The sequence below is a fragment of the Pteropus vampyrus genome, unplaced genomic scaffold (assembly GCF_000151845.1).
Source record: "Pteropus vampyrus isolate Shadow unplaced genomic scaffold, Pvam_2.0 Scaffold76, whole genome shotgun sequence".
NCBI lineage: Eukaryota > Metazoa > Chordata > Mammalia > Chiroptera > Pteropodidae > Pteropus > Pteropus vampyrus.
This window is the reverse complement of record NW_011888857.1, coordinates 5,421,171-5,433,799: the sequence shown is the minus strand read 5'-3', so window position 1 is coordinate 5,433,799 and position 12,629 is coordinate 5,421,171.

Genomic DNA, 12,629 nt, shown 5'->3' with positions numbered 1-12,629 from the left:
CATTCATGTATATCCTATGTACTTGTCAATGTGACTAGTACTTTCTTCGATCTAAAAATATATTTCTTTTTTTTTAATTTTATTTTATTAGTTTCAAGTATATAGTACATTGGTTAGACATTTATGTAGTTTAGAAAACGATCCCCCTAATTGCTCCTTCTCTCTTCTGGCCCTCCACCTGGCTAATATATTAATACTAACTGCATTCTCTATGCCGTGCTCCCCATCCTTGTGACTATCTATCAACTACTAATTGTACTTCTTTAACCCTTCACCCCTTTCTCCCAGCCCCCTAACCCTTCTCCTCTCTATCCATCACCAAACTGTTTTCTATATTTGTGAGACTGTTTTTCATTAGTTTGTTCTCTTTCTTCTTTAGATTCCACATATAAGTGAAATCATACAGTATATTTCTAATTCAAATAAGATGAAAATATCTCATTGATAGAATTAATATATTTAAGAGAATTAAAAAAGATCAAAAATTGTAAAAGCAGTTGGGAGACACACATCTGTAACTTTTAATAATCCTTTGTTTTATGCCATAATCATGCTACATTAATGAAATAACCTCTAGCATTTCTGAATGATAATTTATATTAAAATGATATATTGTTCATTCCTGTTGGGAAAAAATGGCAAGGAAACAAAATACATTCTTATTATCAGATAAAAAGAAAATTTAAACTAATTTTATCACTTTTATTACCAGTACTGTGAATAATATCATTTATATCATAAAAAAACAATAATAAGGAATCAAATGAATGTGTCTTTTTCTGTATGGTCCTATTTTCCGATTTGGTTTTCTAAATCAGTCACAGCTTGAGCAATAAAAGATAATTAAATATTTAATCCTAGAAGCCACAAGGCATTAAAGTGACTGTTGGATTTTAAGCCATTTTGGAATAACCTCAATAATATCATTAATAAAATATATAAATTAGCCTTAATTATGGAAAAAAATGCATACAGTTTTTATCTGCTAAGCGAGAGAATGATTCCAAATCCTGTATGACCACTCTACAAAATGCAGCACATTTTTCATAAAAAATTTTTGAACTGCTTCCAAGTACAAAATATATATTCAAATCTTTCTCACTTAATAAAAATTTTATTAGAAGCTCCTGGAGGTGGCTTATTCTCCTTTCAATCATACATTCTTTGTTATCCCATAGCCATTGCTTCCTCTATTATATAACTGCATATAATAGGTACTTATAAGTGCCATTAATTTATTTTAACTTGTAGAAAACAAATCTTTAACTATTTAAGCTAGTACTCTGTCAAGAGTAAAAACAGTTAAATAGCTGGAATAATAATAAAATAACTGTATGTTTTGCATATAAATCAGTAACTCTCAACTTACTTGGGAGTACTGGACTCTCAATAATCTGATAAAAACTATAATTTTCTCTTGAGAATTTATGTATACCCACATAAGTCACACATACACACACATCATTTCAGGGGATTTTGAGAAACCCTGAAACTCAAAAATTGTCTCAAGGTTATCAACTTCTGATGTTTAGAGTTATTTATTTTCCTATTTACATGGGCATAAAGTTCTACATCCAATTTATCTAATAAGTAGCAGAACATAAAGTATATGTTGAATGGAAGAGATATAAGAAAGAATAACCTTATTTATTTATATCCCTGAACAATTTGGAGAAGTGTTTGACTTATTCTATTATGTAAAAGTACTAAATTTAGCCTATCAAACTAGAATCAAGTATAAGAAATTTGTGGCTACATGCCCTCTGCTAATTTAATTTATGAAATACTTAGTGTAATTCAACTCCAATAAGACCGAAATGAACAAAACAAATCTGGCCACTGATATCATGAACTTTGAACTAAAGCAGAGAGATATTAATTAGCAAGTAAGCAACTGAATAAATTAGTAAGTTATTTATTTATTATTTTTTTAATTACAAGTTCTTTAAATAAAAGATAACGATGTGAGAGAGAATGACTGGTGGAGTTTATATTAGATCAAATGATTAGAAAGGGGGGTTTATAGAAGATGCTGATATTTGAACTAAGATCTGATGGATGAAAAAGCCAGCTGTGATATTATGATATAATAAAAAATACATGTTTTGGTCTTTGTCCCTAGCTCCTGGCCAGAGCTACTAAAACTTTTGTAATTTTTTAAACAATGAAGATTCTGGGAGTATCTTTTGTTCTAACATTTGGTCTTTAACACCATTCCTGACACAGACTCAGAAATTCCTTGGAATTTCTTGGATAATAGGAGCATATTTTGTTCAAAGAGGTGGCTCTAGTTGGGCTTCTGGATAGCTTCAGGATGGGGGTGGTCACCAGAGAGACAAAGCCATGATTATAAACTTGGAACTTTCAACCCCACCCTTCTTCCTTTCAGGAGGAGAGAGGGATTGAAGATTGCATTAATAATACATTATGTCTACCTGATGAAGATCTCATAAAAATCCCTGAACTCTGGGGTTTAGAGAGCTTCCTGATTGGTGATCATATCTATATACTCCAATTCTACTGCGACGTAAGCTCTTATGCTCAGAACTGTTCTAGACCTCACTTTACGTATCTCTTCATCTGGCTGTTCATTTGTATCCTTCAAAATACTTTCTATAATAAATCAACAATAGAAAATAAACTGTTTTCCTGGGTTCTATGAGTCACTCTAGCAAATTATCAAACCCAAGGAACAACTCATAGGAACCCTGATTTAGAGCCAGTCAGAAGTACATGTGCCAACCTGGACTTTTGGGAGGCATCTGAAGTGGAGATGATCTTGTGAGATTGAGCCCTCAACCTGTGGAGTCTGCACTCACTCCAGGCAGAGAGTGTCAGAAAGAAATGAATTGAATTACAGTGCACCCATCTGACGTCAGAGAGTTGGTCAGTGTGGGAAAATGCCCACAGATCTGGTGTTACAAGTGCTGTGAGTGTGAGAGTAAAGGAAAACAGGAGTTTTTTCCAAACACCAGCCATGCACAGATATTGCAAAAAGTGTCCAGGCAGAGAGAATAGCATGTACAAGCCTTGAGATGAGTATAAGACTAGTTTCCATTACAGAAAGAAAGCCAATGTGACCACACATGGTTACCACAAGTACAGGGGCAAAGTGAGGCCAGAGAGAGAGGCAGAGTCAAATCATAATGTATCATTATAAAGAGTTTGATGCTTGAGAATCTGAATAAGGTAATAATAAAAGAATTAGCCTGTTAGCAGTGGGATCTGAGGTTAAAAAGTCCCTGTGTTATGAGTTTTCATAATGAACCATGTGCAAACTCTAAATACTAATATGAAAAAAAGGAACTAATCAGAAGAGTAAGGAAAATGGACTGGACCACAGAGAGAACTAAAGACACTGAAATCTAAGCCATATTACAAATGAAGGAAAAGTCATGAGTAACATGTCTCTAAATCTACCCTGAGTCCTGCCAAATTTTTTTTTCTGATTCTCATTATCATGCATCTGTATGAGGACAAACATTTGCTTCCTTGATTTAAAATGAATAAATATGTAAGGGAGGACAGAGGACACAAGGATAGAGGGACAGAGGGCAGAGGTAGGAAGGAGTATCCCAACAGTTAGAGAGCAGAGCTAATGAAGAGACCAAAAAGGTTGAGAATAAACTGCCGGAGAGAAAAAAAAAAAAAAAAAAAACACCTACAGAATGGTTTTGCCATGACAGCCAAAATATATATATTATTGAAATAGAGACCTAAATTATTAAACACTTAAGCTCCTGTCAGAAAAAAAAATGCTGGAAGTAAAGTGTTTAGAAGATGAGATTAAAAAATAAATAACCTGAGAGAAAATACTAAAGAAGAGAGATTTATACCACAGCCTGAAATGAACAGCTTCAACATTCACCAAGTTCCATTGAACTGTGAATTAACAACATACAGTGAAAGAATTCATAAGCATTCTAGTGTGTGAGCTGGGGAGATGGTGGGGAGAGAACCTACTATTTATTTATCACATACTTGAGACCAGATATTTTGCATTGCAACCTTGTTAAGAACACAGGTCTTGAGTCTGATATATGTGAGTCAGCTGTGTGACCTTGGGCAATTTACTCTTCCATTATGCTTCCTTTTCCTCAATGTAATATGGGGTTTCAGTTCCTTTCTCATAGGATTTTGGTGAAGTTTAAACGTCTTTGACATGGTACCTGGCACAAAATAAATAGTCCATTAATGTTACCCATTATTATCATTATTTTTTCTTAATCTTCACAAAAACTCTGGAAGGTAAGTAGTATAACTTGATTTTATAGATGAGGAAAAGGAAGATCAGGAAAGCTGGGCTGGCTTGATGAAAATTACACTGGTGCATGGTAGCACAAAGATTAATATCTAGGTCTTCCATTTTAATAGTCCATGGTTTTCCCATTCAGCCTTGCACCTTAAGAAAAAAGTATAGCATCTCCTCAGTCTGCACTGAGTCCATAATGGACACAATCCTAAGATGAGATGAAATTTTTCACTCAAAGAAAGATTCCAAGAATTTCTCCAAGTGGCAACTCCACATACTACCAAAGAAGGCTACTAAGTGCACAGCTCTATTTTAGAACCTGGGTCAAGGGGATACAAAGAAATAACCAAAATGTGAACCCTATAAATCAAATTTCAAAGCTAAAGTTGAAGGGGAAAAGAGAAATGCGATCTTCCAAGAAGCATCAGTGCATGGTAAATTCACTGCACATGGGAATCTGTCTTATAGTCTTTCAAATTTTGTCAATATCTCTAAAGGATATTTACCTCTCAGGGACAAGCTAACATTGACCAAGATTCTGAGAATGTGTTAAACTTATCCAACTATCAAAGGAAACATCTTTAAAATATTAAAGGCAATTACACCAAATTCCCTTTAGCTATCTATATCAGAGAATTAAATCAGAGTGAGAAAAGTGTGATTGTTATGTATTTTACACTACAATGCATTATTGCCCACTCTTTAACAGGAGGAAGATATTTTCAATCTTAATGAAAACATCCAGATAGCAAAACAGGGCACTTACAATTTTATTTTGCATTTATGCTTTCAGTATCAGAATATTTTGAAAACATATCTTTACAGAACTCTTGGGAAGTCGGTCATATATAATTTTAGTTTAAAAGAGGCAAAACCTCAACATGACCAAAATATCTCAAGAATTATTACGACACGACTGCAAAAGAGATAACCATACTTGTTAAAAATTTAGGCACATGACCACAAAATAAATTCTGAAATAAAGAAGTTAGAAATCATATGCTTCTAATAACATTTGGTTGGGGATTTAGCACAAAAGTAAGCCAAAGAACAAAAACCATCACATGGCAATTAATTTTGTACAAATGTTAATGACCCAATTAGTTAAATGTAAAAGCCATTTAGGAAATTCTGTTATGATTTAAAAATCAAAGAGTTAGTCATCAAATCCTTGCTGGATGACAGGCTGTTTCTGGCAGAACAGCAAAAAAGCAGCAGACATAGCATTACCTCATGAATCATCCATCATCATTAAAGCACATACACATTGACAATTTTTCATGGCTACAAGAATTGAACAGCAGGGTATTGCAGCCCAAATGCCTTCACTTTTTAGGGATGAGTAGTGGAAAGAGAAAGACTAATCTTTTAAACATTGACTTTGAACTAATAAGCAATATAATAGACTCCTTTTATAGATTATCTTATTTTTTATATGTTGGATAATAGAAAGTTTTAAGAAAAAGAAAACTTACAGCAAATATCTACGTCTTCTAAGAAATAATACATAATTAAACATATTAATTATTTAATTAAGTAGAGGTTATAAGATAATTACAGTCTCAGCTGTAAAAGGTTATACTTTTATCCTGAAATGGTTAACTGTTGTTTGGGTATCAGCTAAAACATTAATTTCCTAGAGAGACTGAATTTCTGGCAGTTGTTTAGTGAGAAAAAAAAAAAAAAAGAGGGAACTAAGTATCAGAAGGTCCCAAAACTTTGCTCTATAATATTAATCCAAATAATTATTCACAAACAATTTTATTAGGCTATATTGAATAAATCTATTTTTTCTAATGCATATGTTTCACTGGATCCTGTCAGTTGAAAACTTAGTAAAAGAACAAGCTGATCTTTAAGTTCTATTTACAAATATCAGATTTATACAGTTCTAGCATGCATAGATCTGTTATCTATTTCTTCGATATTGAAATACAAATTGCTATGTCTTGAGATCTCTGGCAATATTTCCAAAAGTAAAGACAGATTATAAAATTCATATATTTATGTTGTGGTTATTTTTAGACCAATTAAAATAACAAAAAATGATGTTATTTTTCCATTTTTTTCTCAATATATTATTAGTTAAGGAATCCTATAATTTCCCAGCCTCACATCCTAGATATGTTCCAGGTTTGGACTTTATATGCATAACCAGGTTTTCAAAAGTTTCACTTTTTTAGTTCAATAATTAATTTAGCATGTGTAGATAGAATAAAGTGAGAAATTAAGAGACATAACCTAGCACTGTCATGAGCAAGATTAACTAGGTTTCTATATGTCTGACACCAATATGTCTACAGGGTAATTCCATTCACCCGTGCCTTGCCACATACTGCTTTATATCTTCATTATCCTTCCCTGCCTCATTAGCATAATGTAGCCGTTAAGACTCAGTTCAAACTACTATCCTTACTTTTATAGACTTTGTGCTTGTTCATCCTACCACTAGGATTCCACATTACTTTATATAATTTTCGATCTAATAACTATCATTTTTATAACAATTATTTATGTCAGAAACCATGTTTCCCCTCAACTACGTTACCTGGGAATAGAGATCACCTTCAGTGACTAGCAAAGATACTGGCATACCTCATGACCAAGAACTGTTTCTTTTAACCATACAAGGGATGTTTCATCATAAGTGAGTATTAGGCTCAGAAATTATATTTGAGCCTCATGTAAGGTTATGTTCCCTAGCAGAGAGAGAAAATAACTTTTAACACACCTTTAAGCAATTATCTTTCCTTTCTTCAAACCACTACGTACGTCTTTCAATTGTCCTTGATTATTAGGCCATCCCTTCTCTGCAAAACTAAGACAATAATAAGAAATAATGTAGCACTACTCATGAGCTCATCTCTCAAAACACAAATATAGTAAATTTCCTAAACTTTAAAAAACAAAAAAATACAGTTGCCCTTCATGAAACATAGCGTACGTTAACAAACATATGTAAACTAGAGCCATCGATATTATGAAACATAAACGATTGCTTTATTTGTCCTATGAAAATATAAACTTGTCTGTTTTTCAAGATGGAGGATTTAAAAGCAGAGCTAAGCATGTATACTATGTTAACAATAAAGTTAACTTCATCACATCAGATTGTGCTTTCCTCTACCAACTCCCCACCACCCCCCCAAAAAAATGACAGAATATTTCTGTTGAGGAATAACTTGTGTCATGGCCTTTATTCTCATTTTCCTCTCATCCAAATCTATGGTTCCATGTGCTCGTGCTCAGGTTTTACAGTTCAAGTTTCCAACTGTACATGAAATCCACAGGGTATATCTACCTAGGACAGAATAAAAGGCTATAGAATTTCATTTGGAGAAATCATGTCTGCGTTAATAATTAGATTTTGTGGTATATAGTCCATCCATCAAAACTCCAGATATAAATGATAAAGCAAAACCGAATTTGAGGTCTAAGTCTGGATAACACTAAGAGCTGCCAAGACCAGAGTCTGGAGTACACCAGTGGCAGCAGAGAGGAAATGAAATCAGGGTCACTGGGGATCAGCTGCATGGCCTAAGCTAGCCCAATGATGCAAGAAATGGTAGCGAACTGTAGGAAGGTAATAATAAAATAAATCATCCTCAAATTCCGGTGATGCATAGATGCCTGGGAATATGAACTAATATTTTCTCCTCATAAATTAATTCATTTTATATATGCAAAACTCTATAAGTTAATTTAATTACATTCCCTTGTACAGATGAGGAAAATGAGGCACAGAGAATTGTCCTAAAAAAATTACAGTCAATGAACATGGGCAGAATGTTTCCAGAATCCATGCAATTCTACATTATGCTATGTCATAACTAGTCTGAATGGTACAAAGCTATGTCTATTTGCCCCTCCTGTAATTGATAATGTAAAGTTGGCAATCAGTTTCTGGAGAAATATAAATATTGCCTTACAGAGAAAAGAAAGGAAGAGATTTGGGGAGAGAATTAGGTGTAATAGAAGGGCTTTCAAAAACCTAACTTCCTGAGGAAACAAAAAAGAATGCATAATTTACTGTTTCTTAATAGATAAGTAGTATGTCATGAGGCCACTTTAGCTGGTATGTAGACCTGGGTTCAAAACATATATCTTTTAGTTCCTTAAGATCCCAGAAAAGCAATCGCTTTTAAAATTCACTTTACAAATTTTCAAGGATAGCATCATCTATCTTTTACAGTAAGGAAGATTTATTTAGAATTTACATTAAATTTATTTAGAATTTATTTAGAATTTATGTTAAATATCTTGCAAATTCAAATTTTTCAAGAAATAATTGCTTCTTCCTTCAAAGTTATCGTCGTTGTAATAGCTCCATGAAGTAAAATAATAAACTGTCTTCACATGGACTCAAATTTTCATTAGCATTGAAAGATGCTAACATGGATGTCAAGAGGGAAATACAAAATTAGTCACAAATATCTTAAATTCGCTGCTTTAGAACAGATAAGGAACAACATTTTACTTGAATTTATTATACATAGAAAACAGAGGTAATCATTACTTACATTTGTGCAGTTATGTAACAGAATTCTCTGACACCGACAACAAACTGTGGTGGAAACCAGAGGGGAATGGAGGTGGGAAGGCAGGCCTAAGAGGGTGGATGGGATCAAATCTATGGTGACCAAAGGAAACTAAACTTTGGGTGGCGAACACACAATGCAATATACAAATGACGTATTATAGAATTGTACACTTGAAACTTATATAATCTTATTAACCAATGTTACCCCAATAAATTTAATTTAATAAAATAGAAAACAACAACAACAACAACAAAAATTGAGCCAAAAAGAAAGTCACGCAATTCATAGAATACCCCTTAAGTTAGTAACCACAATTGCTTCTGAGGAGGGGTCCAAGAAGACAGGATAATTTGTTTTTTATCATGTACATCTATGACGTATAAAAAATAAAATAAAAAATTATAAGCACAAAAAATAATAGATTCAGACCTGAACCTTAGAGTCAATATCTTACTTATATAGAGAAAGATACTGAAGCCTAGAAAGGTTAACTAACTTCCCGAAAGTCTCATAGCCGATAAGTGATAGAGCCAGGATTTATCCTTGTTTTTGTGTCCAGAGTACACATCAGAAGAATAACATCTTTGGAGTAAAATTAATAGCAACAAAAGGAGAGGGATTATAATACATAAAGAAATAGAAAAAAAGAAAGTACAAATTAAAAAAAAAACTTCCTTTCAATGTGGAAATTTATAGCATAGAGTAAGAATGCTCATTTTCTCCAACAAAGTTTTAAATAAAGGTTATTTTGTTCATAAATGTTTGGTGTAGTTCTGACTCAATCACTTTAGATATAGAGATAATAATAGGTACGATAATTTGAAAGAATAAATCAGGTCAGCAGCTGAGCAAGATGGACGAGTCTTAATCCCAGAAATCTACTACACTGCACTTAAAATAGAGAAAGGAGAGAGGGAGGGAGAGAGGGCACAAAGACTGAGAGAGAGAGACTGAGGGAGAATATTTCTGTGGTTGTGCATATTCCTCTAAATTGCTCACTGTTTGAAAGTGTAGTATGTGTGAGTGCCGTGGTACATAATGTTCCACTGACAGAATATCATACCCATTTAGAGAAGTTCGTCCCCAGTTGACATTTCACATCCAGCTAAAAATCACCTCCTCCTTGTGGTATTACTTACCCCTAACTCAAAGGTGAAAACTCAAAGGCTAGGGGGCCTTTTATAATTAATAGTGAAGTTCTCAACCCCTATGGCCTGGTTTATCTAAATATAGGACACACCAAAACCTTTCTAATTAATGTGCAATCAGCAACATATTTTATTTTAGGGTGAAATTTAATATATTAAACATGTATATCATTTACAACCTATTTGGTTATGACTGTCTGAAAGAGCAGCATGGATTCACACATTCTCAAACTATACAGAGCAGAAAAAAAAAGCTCCTGTGTTGAAGCTAGGTAGATGCTAATATGAGTATTCTGAACATACTTATTTTACATGACAATTTCAGTCCATAAAAATTTAAAGCTGAATTTCTGTTCTATATTCACTTCTAAGCTCTCACTTCTGAAAAGCACATTCATCCACTATTCTCTATAAATGCTTCATATTCCATTCCCGGAAGGAGGAAATATTTCACTTGCTCCAGTCTCAACAATGCCTCCACTAAAGAACCAGATAATTTGCTTATTGTTAAAACACAATTCCTCATATTGTGCACTTTCCTATTAAAGGGGACTTATCTCTATAGAACTTAAAAAAAACAAGAACAACAGGTATTGAGGAATACATGCAGACTAATTTTACCTTAAACATCGAGAAATATTTTACAGGTATGAATTATTCTTTTATCACTTGGAAATGAGTTACATTCATTCGGTTAAATTTTTGAGCACTAGAAGGATAAGAACAATTCTCTGGGACTCTATAGTTTAAATAAAATAGGCAGTTTGCTTGTTTGAAAAACACTGATTATGAATATATTAATAGATGTGTAAATGTTTTATCTAAAATACAAGATGCCATTTTCATAGCAGTTTGATGAAACAATATGTTATTTGGATATCAGTAATAGTCCCAAATTAATGTCAGACTTGCCTTTCACCTAAGTTTTACTTGGCTTCATTTAATTATGAATAGTTTATGGTCTATGAGCCTTTGGGCTAAGAAACATTTAGAAGATTTATCATCTCACTGAAGATGAACCTATGTAATTTACTAAAACTCACTTGACATTCACAAGGGTCTCCTGAACAATAATAAAAGTTAAAAAATATATAAAGTATCCTATTAGAATTTCTTTTTCTATTTTAAATTCGGTCTGAATATTGTCTTTATAAGGAAAATTATTTAGGCCAAGGAAAAGTATAATGTTAGCATCTTTATTTTTAATAACCGATAAAGATTTTGCTAGAGAGAGATATACTTGTCACTAATAACAAATTAGGTTGTCTAAACTGTCACAACTTCTCAGGGGTAGTCACCTTACATGTCATCTCATACGGCATTAGCTTTATCGATAAGGAAACTGAGGAACAGGGAGTTCAGAAATTTGCTGAGTTAGGCTATAGTAACATTAATCTCTCATATCACACAGAATGCAAATACTTTGTACATGACAATGTAAGATGCTTTTCTACCATTTTCAGTGTGTGCTCTGTCATGCTTCTTCAGCCAGTAGTATATTTAATCTGCAGAGCTTGGACCAAAGTTTGTTTCTTTCATCTTTTTCTTTTTACTTGTAAAAATAAAAGTGAGACTTGAACTTAAAGGTACAATTTATCTTTATTTTTCTTGATTCATGCAAATAGGTGTCCCTTCAATTGACTATCAAATGTGGGCTGAGTTATTTTAGAGAAGAGTTTTCTCTTAATATCTTTTTCTTCCAGATAACATTCTTTTTTTTTTAACTTCCAGTTAAAAATGAATAAAGTGATGTCACATACATACCATTTCTCAGCTGCAATTTTCAAATAAATTGGTTTCATAAAATTCATTCCCAAAACGAATGACTGTATTTCTTGCAAATCAGCCTACATGCAGTTTAAAAATACACTACTGAATCATTACCTGTCTCTCATTGGTTCACATCTGGAGTGACATTTATAGCATCTCCCACTTATTAAACCTTCAGTCTCTAGCAATTTCCGGCTCCTCTGTGTGGAATTATAGTGATTAATGGCTTCATTCTGACACGAACCTCAACCATAATGAAACAAAGTTCATTAGCTGTAAGATTGTGCTCTAAAATTTCAAATCAGTACAGAAGTAGAATTAAAGTATCTTTCAAACAAACTTTACTCAAATATATTGAACTTTATTATATGCAAAAACTAGTGGAACATTAGTCAACACTATAGCAGCTAAGCTACTTTGTGTCATATTAAAAGAAACATGGTATTTGGAATAATAAATTCTGCCTTCAAATAGCAGTTTTGTCACCTGTAATGTTTTGACCAAAATTCATTTGCTGCCTATAATTTCAGGTTTATTTATAAAAAGTAAGGGTATCAACATTAAAATGAAAGATATAAAATTAAATGATATAATTAACAAAATATAAATACAGTCTTCAGACTATATAAAATCTGCTTAGCAAAGAAAAGTTGCACAATAAGTAAAACCTCATAAACCAGTAAGGATCACAAAATATATATTAAATTACTCATTCATCCATGAATGTTTAAAATACTATCATTGTCCTCAAGGGGCTAATGTAAAATAGTTCTCACCAAATAATAATTATTATAAACTAATGAGATAATACCTCACATCTTATGGTATCAGTAAAGTTAGAAATAATTATGAAAGTGACTAGATATAAATGAGGAAAAAAGTGGGGAAGGAAGAGAGAAATGCCTAGCAGATGAGGAG